Source organism: Sceloporus occidentalis, unplaced genomic scaffold (genome assembly GCF_023333645.1).
Source record: "Sceloporus occidentalis isolate IW3139 unplaced genomic scaffold, rSceOcc1.0.p SCAF_474, whole genome shotgun sequence".
Classification (NCBI taxonomy): Eukaryota; Metazoa; Chordata; class Lepidosauria; order Squamata; family Phrynosomatidae; genus Sceloporus; species Sceloporus occidentalis.
This window is the reverse complement of record NW_028317454.1, coordinates 146,021-157,500: the sequence shown is the minus strand read 5'-3', so window position 1 is coordinate 157,500 and position 11,480 is coordinate 146,021. Positions and strand designations below refer to the sequence as shown.

Sequence of the window (11,480 nt, the reverse complement as noted above, 5' to 3'; positions counted from 1 at the left end):
CTACGAGCTTTTTAACTGCAGCAACTTTAATATACGCTATTGGAGCTGGAGATATTTTATTTGTTTTTTAAAACAGCCACCAAAAAAATAATCAAAATATAACAATAATAACAATAACAACAAATATAACAATGATAACAATAATGATAATAACAAAATATGCAAAAACATTTTTTTTTTTTTTTTTTTTTTTTTATAAACCAACCCTCCCCATCACCCACCATCACCCATTTTACAAAAACCAACCCTCCCCTTCACCCACCATCACCCATTTTGAAAAAAAAACCACCCTCCCCTTCACCCACCATCACCCATTTTAAAAAAAAAAACAAAAAAAAAAAACCCTACCCCTCCCATCACCCACCCCTCACCCACACACAAACCCACCCACAATAAATAGTAATTAAAAACAGCCATACACCTTCTTGTGCCTTCCCACCCATAACACATACCCTCCCGCTAACATTAAAACAAAACAATATACCCTAAAAATATCACATAAAACACCCCTCATCCCCACGCCCCATTTGATTCCGGTCCATGTGCGTTGGTGATCCGGGACGGAATCTGCACGGACGTGGCGGTTGGGGACACAACTAAAAGTAAAAAGAAAACGGAAAAGTAAGATACATAAAGAAACAAAAACCCAATAAAACAAAACTTCTAAAATATCAAACCATGACGGTGGCAACGTACGGTACTCCAGGTACTCATCTAAAACACGTAGCAGCCTTCCTTGAAAAAGTATGTACACCTTTCAACGACAAAACAGTTAACTGTTAGTTGCATGACATAACGCTAAAAAGGGCAATGACATGCCTAAAACAATGGGGGACAGTATGTGATAACTACTAACATGCTGGGCTCTTGTACAGAGACCATGGCCTCAAGGCGGGTGGACCTTGAGGTTTTTCCACAGCCGTTGCCAATGCTGGTTTTCCATGGAAGCCCTCTCTTTTGTCGCGATTGCCACCACCGCTGTGAAGATATCATTCACCACCACCTGACAGGAAAGGACCTTTTGTCGGATGGAAACCTGACATCTAGCGTGCCACGTGAAATATCTAATAACTGCGCTAACTAGAAAAACAGTGCTCAGATTAAACCTCTGTCCCCTGCTGTTGGTCGTCCCGTAGACCCACTCCGCGTACGACATGCGAGAGAGGAATGGGATACCTAAGGCGACTGACACCTCCCGGTAAACGTCCACATTAAAGGGGCACTCAAGCAGAAAGTGGTCCATGGACTCAACTTTCCCGAAACATTCCACCCGGGGACAACCGCGATCCGCTATGTTCCGGTACTTAAGATTCCCTCTTACATATAGTCTACCGTGAAAACTGAGAAACGCCACGTCCTGATATTTCTCGGGCAGTCGTTCGGAATTTAGATTTTGTAATCCCGAAGCGAGAGTCCGTGGCGCGCAGTCTTTCAAGGCCAGCGAAACGCTAAAGTGAGTGGCCAGCACCCTAGAGTCAAGGACTCGCTTGGGTGTATCCCTGACCTCCTCAACCGTCACATTCCACCGGCGTAACAACCTCACTCCCTGGGCTACCGAAGTCGGGAGATAGGAGCCGTGCCGAACACGCATGCTTTTCACTCTCCCGCCCATAAACCAGTCCTGTAAAAAGGGGTCTCCCCATTTCCTGAAACTGTGCACCCAGCCCGGTGTCTGGGGGTCATCTCTTCCGAGAGGCCCGAAATTCCTTTTCAGAAAGTTAGTAGTCAGGACAACAACTGGGTTAACCATGGCCAACCCACCGTGTCGCCGGGCTAGGTACGTCACTTCCCGCTTAATGAGGTTGAGCCTGTTCCCCCACAACATGCGAAAGAACAAACCGAACACCCGCGAGTGAAGGCTACATGGCAAAAGACAGGTGTGACTGACGTACGTAAACAGGGGCAATACGTAGGTTTTAATCAGGTGAACCCTTTCTCTGTAGGTCAGTTTCCACCGGCAACACTCGTCTACCTTGCTGCAGGCCACTGCTAACCGTTCGGTCCAGTTGACCAACGAGTAGTCTCCCGGTCCGAACTTAACTCCCAGGATTTGAATTTGGTCACGGGCCACTGGGAAACCGTCGGGGAGAGGGAATTGCTTCCCCTCCTTCCCGCACCAGAAAACTACGCTCTTGTCCCGGTTAATCCGGGAGGAAGTGGCAGCAGAATAGCTCTTCATCATTTCATCCACCTCCGACTCCTCCACCTCCTGCTCCCGCAGCTTCGCCTGCAGGAACCGCACGCGGTCATGGATCTGGGCTGTACGTCTCACTATTTCCACTTCCTTCTCCTTCAGGGAGACGATCTGCTCCCGTATGGGGCCGCGATGACGACTCCCCAACCTATTGCTCTGTTGCCGGAGCTCTTTCAATTGTCCGGCAACGTCCTCCTTCTCCTCCCCCAGGGAACACAACTCCTGCTGGAGGTTGGCCAGGGCCTGCCGAAGGGGTCCCCCGTCCGACTCCGCAGGTACTGGGAGCCCCACCTTAGCCTTTTGGGCATAGGAAGGGCCCTGTTCCACCGCCTCCTCATCTTCAGGGGTCGTATCGATTCTCTCCTTGGCGGTCTCCAAGGCCCTGGCCCCGGCGTCCCTGAGGGCGAGGGCCCGTAGGTGGAGGGCCCCCAACAACAGGAGGGAAGTTGGGTCGACCCTCAGATGGTGGGGCAGACCGACTCCCTTCTTGTACATAGCTATTTTGGCGCTCAAGGCCGTAGCGTACGCCTCGAGCGCCGCCATGTTCCGACGTACATCCCCGCATACAGCTCCTGCAGCCTCCCGTGATGGGAGTAGGATACCGTCCTCCATGTAGCATAATTTCTCCGTTATAACGGAGATGCGGCCCCTCCACTCCTCAATGAGGGTGGAGGCCATGATGAGACCCCGGGGAGGCAGTTACCTTCCCCGGGGTAGTAAAAGTCCAGCACCGAAAACGAAATAAAGTACTGCTCCAAACAAAAAGTTCCACCAGCACAAAAACACCTCCACTCTCCTCGCCTCCCAACTCCACACTGAGCAGCCGACGCCCAGCCGTAATTGGAGCTGGAATTACCGCGGCTGCTGGCACCAGACTTGCCCTCCAATAGATCCTCGTTAAAGGATTTAAAGTGTACTCATTCCAATTACACGACCTCGAAAGAGTCCTGTATCGTTATTTTTCATCACTACCTCCCCGAGCCAGGAGTGGGTAATTTGCGCGCCTGCTGCCTTCCTTGGATGTGGTAGCCGTTTCTCAGGCTCCCTCTCCGGAATCGAACCCTGATTCCCCGTTACCCGTGGTCACCATGGTAGGCACAGAAAGCACCATCGAAAGTTGATAGGGCAGACATCCGAATGTATCGTCGCCGTCACGGGGACGTGCGATCGGCCCGAGGTTATCTAGAGTCACCAAAGCGGCCGGCGGGGGCGAGCCCACCGGATTGGTTTTGGTCTGATAAATGCACGCATCCCTGGGGGTCAGCGCTCGTCGGCATGTATTAGCTCTAGAATTACCACAGTTATCCAAGTAACAGATGGAGCGATCAAAGGAACCATAACTGATTTAATGAGCCATTCGCAGTTTCACTGTACCGGCCGTGTGTACTTACACGTGCATAGCTTAATCTTTGAGACAAGCATATGCTACTGGCAGGATCAACCAGGTTGCTCCCATCATGCACGGAGCCACCCCCACGGCAGCAGGGGGTGGGTGGGCAGGCACCAACCCCGGCGGACCGCGCTCCCTTCCCCAGCCAGCCCAGGACAGGCGCGGGGCGGGGGGCAGCGGACGCCGGGGTGCAGCCTTCGGATGAGACCAGCGGGCCCAGGGGCACGGAGGGAGAGCGCACGCGCTCTTCCCCCACCTTTGTCAGGGCTGGGAGAAAAGCCACTCCGTGCTCCACGGTGGTGGGAACCCGTGGGGGGCGCCCGCGGGTGGGCCACCTACCGCGGCTTCAGGCCGCTGGGAGTCCGGGGCAGAGCAAACTCAGTCGCCTGGAGGGGGGTCCGGCACCCGGGGCGGCTCTCCCCCAAGCCCGGGGAGAGGCCTCGGGGGCCCAGGGGCCATGCTAGGAGAGCGCGGGGAGGTGGGCCGCTCGCCTGCACCAGGGGGCCCGCCGGGCACCGCCTGAGCAAGGGTTACCTTCCCCGGCCCGGCGCGGGGCACCAGATCGGTCATTGTCCTGGTTGTGGTGGTCGACGCCGACCACTCACCTATAAATCCGTTATAGGGTGCCTGACAACCCTGGCGAACCGTGGCGGAGTTCCGCAACACCACCAGGAAAACCCAGTCCAGAAGGCCGAGATCAACGGAGCGAGGGTCGGATGCGGCAGGCAAATCCGACCTCATTGACTCATTGCACCAGGGGGCCCGCCGGGCACCGCCTGAGCAAGGGTTACCTTCCCCGGCCCGGCGTGGGGCACCAGATCGATCATTGTCCTGGTCGTGGTGGTCGACACCGACCGCTCACCTATAAATCCGGCGTAGGGTGCCTGACGACCCTGGCAAACTGTGGCGGAGCTCCGCGACACCGGTCCAGCAGGCCAAGATCAACGGAGCGAGGGTCGGATGCGGCCAGCAAATCAGACATCACTGACTTCCAGGGTCGCCCAACAACCGCAGCTTCGGGCCGCTGGGAGTCCGGGGCCGAGCAAACTCAGTCGCCTGGAGGGTGTCCGGTACCTGGGGCAGCTCTCCCCCAAGCCCGGGGAGAGGCCTCGGGGCTGCGGGCTGGGCCGCAGGCTGGGCCGCGGGGGTCCCGGGGGACCCAGGGGCCGTGTCGGGAGAGCACGGGGAGGTGGGCCACTCGCCTGCACCAGGGGGACCGCCTGAGCGAGGGTTGCATTCCCCGGCACGGGGCACCAGATCGGTCATTATCCTGGTCGTGATGGTCGACGCCAACCATTCACCTATATATCCGGCGGAGGGTGCCTGACGACCCTGGCGAACCGGGGCTGAGTTCCGAAACACCGCCGGGAAAACCCGGCCCGGCAGGCCGAGATCGAAGGAGCGAGGGTCGGATGCAGCCAGCAAATCCGACCTCATTGACTTCCAGGGTTTTTCAAGCAACATGGCCTGCCAAAAACAGGGACGGCCCGCCGGTGCGGCACACGGGCGGGCGGCCCAAGGTCCGGGGAGCTCCGGGCGGAACCCTCGGCCGTCTACCGGGCGGTAGGGTTCCCGGGAGCCGGCCCGGGACCTGGGCGGGTTGGACCGCCGGTGCGGCACCCGGGCTGAGCGTCCCGAGGTCCGGGGAGCTCCGGGCAGGACCCTCGGCTGTCTACCGGGCGGTAGGGTTCCCGGGAGCCGGCCCGGGACCTGGGCGGGTTGGACCGCCGGTGCGGCACCCGGGCTGGGCGTCCCGAGGTCCGGGGAGCTCCGGGCGGAACCCTCGGCCGTCTACCCTGCGGCAGGTTCCCAGGAGCCGGCCCGGGACCTGGGCGGGTTGGACCGCCAGTGCGGCACCCGGGCTGGGCGTCCCGAGGTCCGGGGAGCTCCGGGCGGGACCCTCGGCCGTCTACCGGGCGGCAGGTTCCCGGGAGCCAGCCCGGGACCTGGGCGGGTTGGACCGCCGGTGCGGCACCCGGGCTGGGTGTCCCGAGGTCTGGGGAGCTCCGGGCGGGACCCTCGGCCGTCTACCTGGCGGTAGGGATTCCCAGGAGCCAGCCCGGGACCTGGGCGGGTTGGACCGCCGGTGCGGCACCCGGGCTGGGCGTCCCGAGGTCCGGGGAGCTCCGGACGGGAACCTCGGCCGTCTACCGGGCGGTACCCTTGGCCGTATACCGGGCGGTACCCTTGGCCGTATACCGGGCGGTACCCTTGGCCGTATACCGGGCGGTAGGGTTCCCGGGAGCCGGCCCGAGACCTGGGGGGGGTTGGACCGCCGGTGCGGCATCTGGGCTGGGCGTCCAGAGGTCCGGGGAGCTCTGGGCAGGACCCTCGGCTGTCGATGGAGCGAGGGTTGGATGCGGCTGTCAAATCCGACCTCATTGACTTCCAGGGTTTTTCAAGCAACTTGGCCTGCCAAAAACGGGGACTTAGAGCAAAAACGCCGGCCGGCTGCGAGCAACTTGTGCGGCTCTATAAAGAGGTTCTGCAGCAGCCTTTATCCCTATACCCTACCCAGACATAGGGATCTAGCGAGAGTCCCATACAGATATATATATATATATATATAGATATATATAGATATAGACACAGTTTATCTGCTGTAATGCCTGCTTAAAGCAACTTGGCCGGCCAGCAGCCGGCCGCGAGCAACTTGTGCGGCCGGGAATGGGCACTTTGGGCACATCGACATCTACAGGACACCTAAATGAATAAATCTGGATGGAATTTTCTGTCTCTTTACCTAATTTTGTGAGGATTCAGAGGGAAAATGAAAAAAACAGATGTTTTTTTCTAATTTTTGCTAGTTTTTACTAAATTTCTAATTCTAAATTTTCAGCTAATCATCCAACTATGGTATCAAAAGAAAGCTCTATCTCTCATTGAAAAAACAATATATAGTTTATATGGGTACACTATTCACAGTAAAAGAGAATCATCGCTGAACCGACATAGCGCAAAAATTACAAAATTGCTCCGGGATTGAAGGGGTTAAAAATATTAGATATAAACAGTGTAGTGTGCATGTAGAGCGTGTATTGGCCTTTCCGAACCTAAAACACACTGTGCACACTGACTTGGCTAAGAAAAAGTTATATGAATGAAGGGCTACTTAAGATTACTTTGTTTGTGCAAATTATTTTGCAAGGTATAAGAAGCTGCGGTGTGATTTCTACAAATAAAGATTTTCACAAGAAGCCCTTCTTGAATTTTGTTTATTAGCCAAGAAAGTGGGCAAGGGGATTCCAGAATTTATATAGCCGTTTTTGGTTGGATCTATTGTTGCACCTGTTGGTGAGTCCCATTGGTCATGTGCCTTAAGTCTATAGCATTGTTGTTAGGGTTTCTTTTTAGCTGCGGATGTGGAAGAAATACTAAGCAAAATTATTAAATTATTGATTGCTAAATAAAACTGTTACATATATATTGGATTTTAACAAAAGCCCTTATTGTCTTGGGAAAAAAGAAAAAAAAACGAGAATTTATGTGGGTACACTAAATGACAAAATGGAAATTAGGGTTAAAGAACGAAAAAATAAAAACACAAAACTTGTTCTACTCCTGTAGTGTAAACTAACATTGGTTATTAAGAGGTTAATGTAAATAATTCTTGCTTCATTGTTTACTAGCTCTAAACAATTTTGTATATTAGTTTATTGGGTTCATGAGATAAACTTCCTGTGACTGAGGCTGTAATTATTATCTCTCTATCACAGCACAAAACCTGTTTTATGATGTGTTACAAAATAGTAGCACCAATTAGAAAGTGCTCTTAAGAATGTTTTCCTGCAGAGCCTAATGTTGCATAAATTGACCTAGAAAGACTATTGATTGTGGAAAATCATATTGCATGACGCTTTTATTAGGAAGAGTCTAATGGATCCTAGGGAGTTTGGATCAATACACATTTTAAAAAAAGATTCAATATATAATGCATATTGTTTATGATGCTTTACTAACTTGGGCATTATGCATGTTAGTAAATATAGGGCAAAGTACCTATGGGATATATAGATATATAAATAATTTAAAAAAAATTGTTTTTTTTGTGTTGATATGATATGAAGTTTGTATGGTGAAGAATAGTGGAGGCATTTCTAGTGACACAGATCTACATTTCTTGGCTTTCTCTTAATTTCTCACAATGGCATTTTTCTTTGGATCAGATTTTGTTTATATTGATGGTTACAGCTGGTCGCTCAGTCTGCCATTCTATATACAATCTCCGAAAAGATTATTTAAAATAAGATTTTAACTACTACGTATACTATTAAGTATACTTAAAATATTTCTTCTTAACTTTATGGCCAAATCTAAGATATCTCTACTAACCTTACAACTACTTAAAATTACTGATTAATGCTAAATAAAACTTAAATTTTTAACTGCTATTGCGAGTGAGTCCTTCTGGTCCAACAACATTGTCTGACCTCATAAATGTTCTAGTGGATATGGGCAGAAATTCCCACAGAAACACTCCAATATCTCGTGGAAAGAGCTGTTATAGCTGCAAAGAGGGGTACAACTAAGAATGTGATGTCATAAAAGTCCTTGTTGGTATAATGATCTGGTGTCCCAATACTTTTGTCCATATAGTGTATGTTAAAAATACATTTTACGTAGCTGAATTGTCACTTGCAAATACACAGGTTGCCATAAACCTACAGAATCAGTCTTGCCATGTCAAGAAACAATCTTTTAAAAGAAGCCTGGTGAAAAAAAAAATGTGGGTACACATTCAAAGATATTGTTAAACCACATAAAACAAGCTAAATTATGGAAAGAAACCCAGTTTCATATTTCTCTTATACAACATAACGGTTCTTCTCTCCCTATATCAGCTATATCATTTTTATGGTTATTTTTTATGGGTAATTTATATTTTACATTTTGCTCTTCTAATTTACTTTAACATAGTTTTGAGGAGGCTCTTCATCCAGTTATTCCCAAGGTAATTCAGGAGTTTTCTTAATGGGATTTTAGATTGAAATCACATGAGCATGGCCTTCATATACCCACCATTATTTGCCAGGAACTTTGTATGAAAGTCAGATAAGGCTAGATAGGAAGTTCACGGACAGGGTGCTCAATGCCTCATCTTTATAAAGGATAATAATTTGTATATACAGCCTGCATGTTTGTATCAGTTACAATATTTTTTTGCGACATTTAACAGATTTATTCACTAATTTCTATGATGTCTCTTCTGTACATTCTATTCACATTTATTTTTGCTCTTATTTTTTGCCCTTATGCATGTTTAGATGACACACATCCATATTTCTACTCTTTTTCTTATATTCTATGTCTTATTTACCAGATGAAAATCTTATTCTTTACCTTCTTTTGATATTTAAAATTATATGTTAAAAATGTATAAAATACCTAAAATTAAATATTTTGCAAAAAAAAAATGGTGTTATTCATTACATAAATATATTTTGTTTTCAACTGACTGAAAGGTTAACAGCCAGCATAACTGAAAGATTTGGACCCAGCAAGTTATGGGAGAAATTAGAGGGCTTTCGCTCTTAGGCTTGTTGGAACCTGAAAATGCCCCTACCCCTCAGACTTTCTTGCAACCACCATCTTGCCACATGCTCTCCACCAGCACAAATTTGTTTTACACTCTGCAACCACTACAAACTAATTACTGCTTCAGATTGCTACCCCTGTTAAATTTACCTCCCACCTTTTTTACCTCGCCATTTACCCCAGTTAGCCATGTAAGCTTATATGTGGGGCCCTCATTAGCCCACAGTTCTTGCTAGTAATTTTGTATGTGCTATAAGGCAAGAATGTAAGCTCAAGCACAGAGTACTGCTACTGTATTTGGTATTTTTATTGTGGTTATGTTATATTTGTTAATAACTCAATATTTAAATTGTACACTTAATAAATTAAATAATCTTTTTGCAATTTGTATCCATAGGAGTATACATTTCCATTTGTCCTATTTTCTAATAGGTCGAAAGAAGGACTTTTCCTCAGCAGCTAATAAGAGAACAATACATTTCCTATACCCTAGACTATGTCAAATTATGGAAACTTTTTACTGATAAATCTGATGAATGTAACCAGTTTATCTGTAACTGTTACATAATCTCCATTCATATAAGATAAAGTTAATATGTTACAGATCTCTGCAGGACATCCAGAGAAACAATGTGTGATATGCTGGACAATGTACACGCATATGAATGGAATCACACTAGGCTTTCACTGTGTTTGCGACCTCTCAGTCATTCATGCTTGCATAGTTCCAACTTTGTGGGAACAGTTTAATAAAGACTCTTTTCCATTCCAGCATGACTGTGCTCCAGTGTACAAAGCAAGGTCCATAAACACATTGTTGGATGAGTTTGGTGTGGAAGAACTAGACTGGCCCACACAGAGAGCTGACCTCAACCCCATGGAACACCTTAACGATGAACTGGAACGGAGACTGCGAGCCAGGCCTTCTCATGAATGGGCTAACATTTCCTACAGAAACACTCCACAATGTTGGGGAAAGCCTTCCCAGAAGAGTGGAAGCTGTTATAGTATCATATGATACTGATGGCTGTGGTATGGGGTTGGATTGAGCTGTATACTGGCACATTAGCTGGCAGTGATGAGATCGTGAGTGACACTGGTGATAATTTCCTAACTTTAGCTCTGTCTCCTCTTATCTGCCCTATACCTTGTCTCTTTCTCCATTGTCCACCCAACTCTGGTGCATGCCCAGAAAAAAAGAGGGGTCATGCGCTTGGCACTTGTAGATCATTTTGTGGGGAGCCATGTATTTGTATGGAATACGTTGATGATCATTAAGTGAATGCCCATTTTACAAACTAAAGATAACTTAAAAAAAATAAACAAAAATGAGTAACAATCCTCTGATTTCCATCTAAAACTGCATATTTACATAGGATTACACTGTATGTTCCTAAGTCTAATGTCAGCAATAAAATAATTTGATTAAAACACAAAAATTTTGACAGAATAGTCAACAGTGACTTTATCAAATTGGGGAATATATTCTTTATTTGTATATGAACTAAAGTGACAAAGTAATGCTACTTATAATTACGAATGGAAAAATGGCAGAATACATGAATCTGTTTTAGCTGTTAACCATTACTAATTGTTACCTTAGGCTTCCATCTGGTGGCCATACTAGGAATATTGTTTTAAATAGTAGGTAGTACTGAACTACAATGGAAATGCCAATAGAAAAGGTTTGCATTAATAAATATATATTTTGAAAATAGGTATAGATAGATAATACATGTTTAACATGAGAGATGGACTGCTTACATTTAGTTAGCAAAAACTAGGGTCACAATCTTTCAGGCATCAATAGCCCCAAGTGTGTTAGAGTATACATTGTATCCTCCGTTTACTTGAAGGGGCTTCCATAGTTTTTAAGCATGTTAATATCCATATGTAAATGAGATGAGTTTCTCATATTTTAATTCCCCGTTCCACATGGCATAGGATGTGGGGGTGAGGGTCCATACCTCACACACAGTGGCTTAACTACAGGGGTCACAGCAGTCGCAGCTGCCACAGGGTCTGTGCCGCTAGGGGGCCTAGTGCGACCCCTTGTTTCTGTAGTACCAGTTCAAAATTGTTTAGAAAGGGCCCTTCTTACCTGGACAGGTGCGGCACATGATGACAGGAACATGTCAGGGTCACGTTACGTCATGTCACCCTGAGGTGAAACCAAAGCTGCTCACACACACAGAAAGCTGCAGGAGCACTGAGAGGTAAGTGGGGGTGGGGGCGGGAGTGCGGTATGTATATATTTGTATATATGTGTGAGCATGAATTTGTAATTGTGTGTATGTGAGCATGAATTTGTAATTGTGTGTGTGAGCATGAGTTTGTAATTGTGTGTGTGAGCATGAATTT

The 11,480-nt window shown here is 47.8% G+C and overlaps 1 pseudogene; it reads right to left on the bottom strand.

The window, feature by feature from the left end:
• Positions 1-3,026: 3,026 nt before the first annotated feature.
• Positions 3,027-3,639, bottom strand: LOC149271683 (18S ribosomal RNA; annotated as a pseudogene; the record flags this gene model as incomplete).
• Between the last annotated feature and the right edge of the window lie 7,841 nt (positions 3,640-11,480).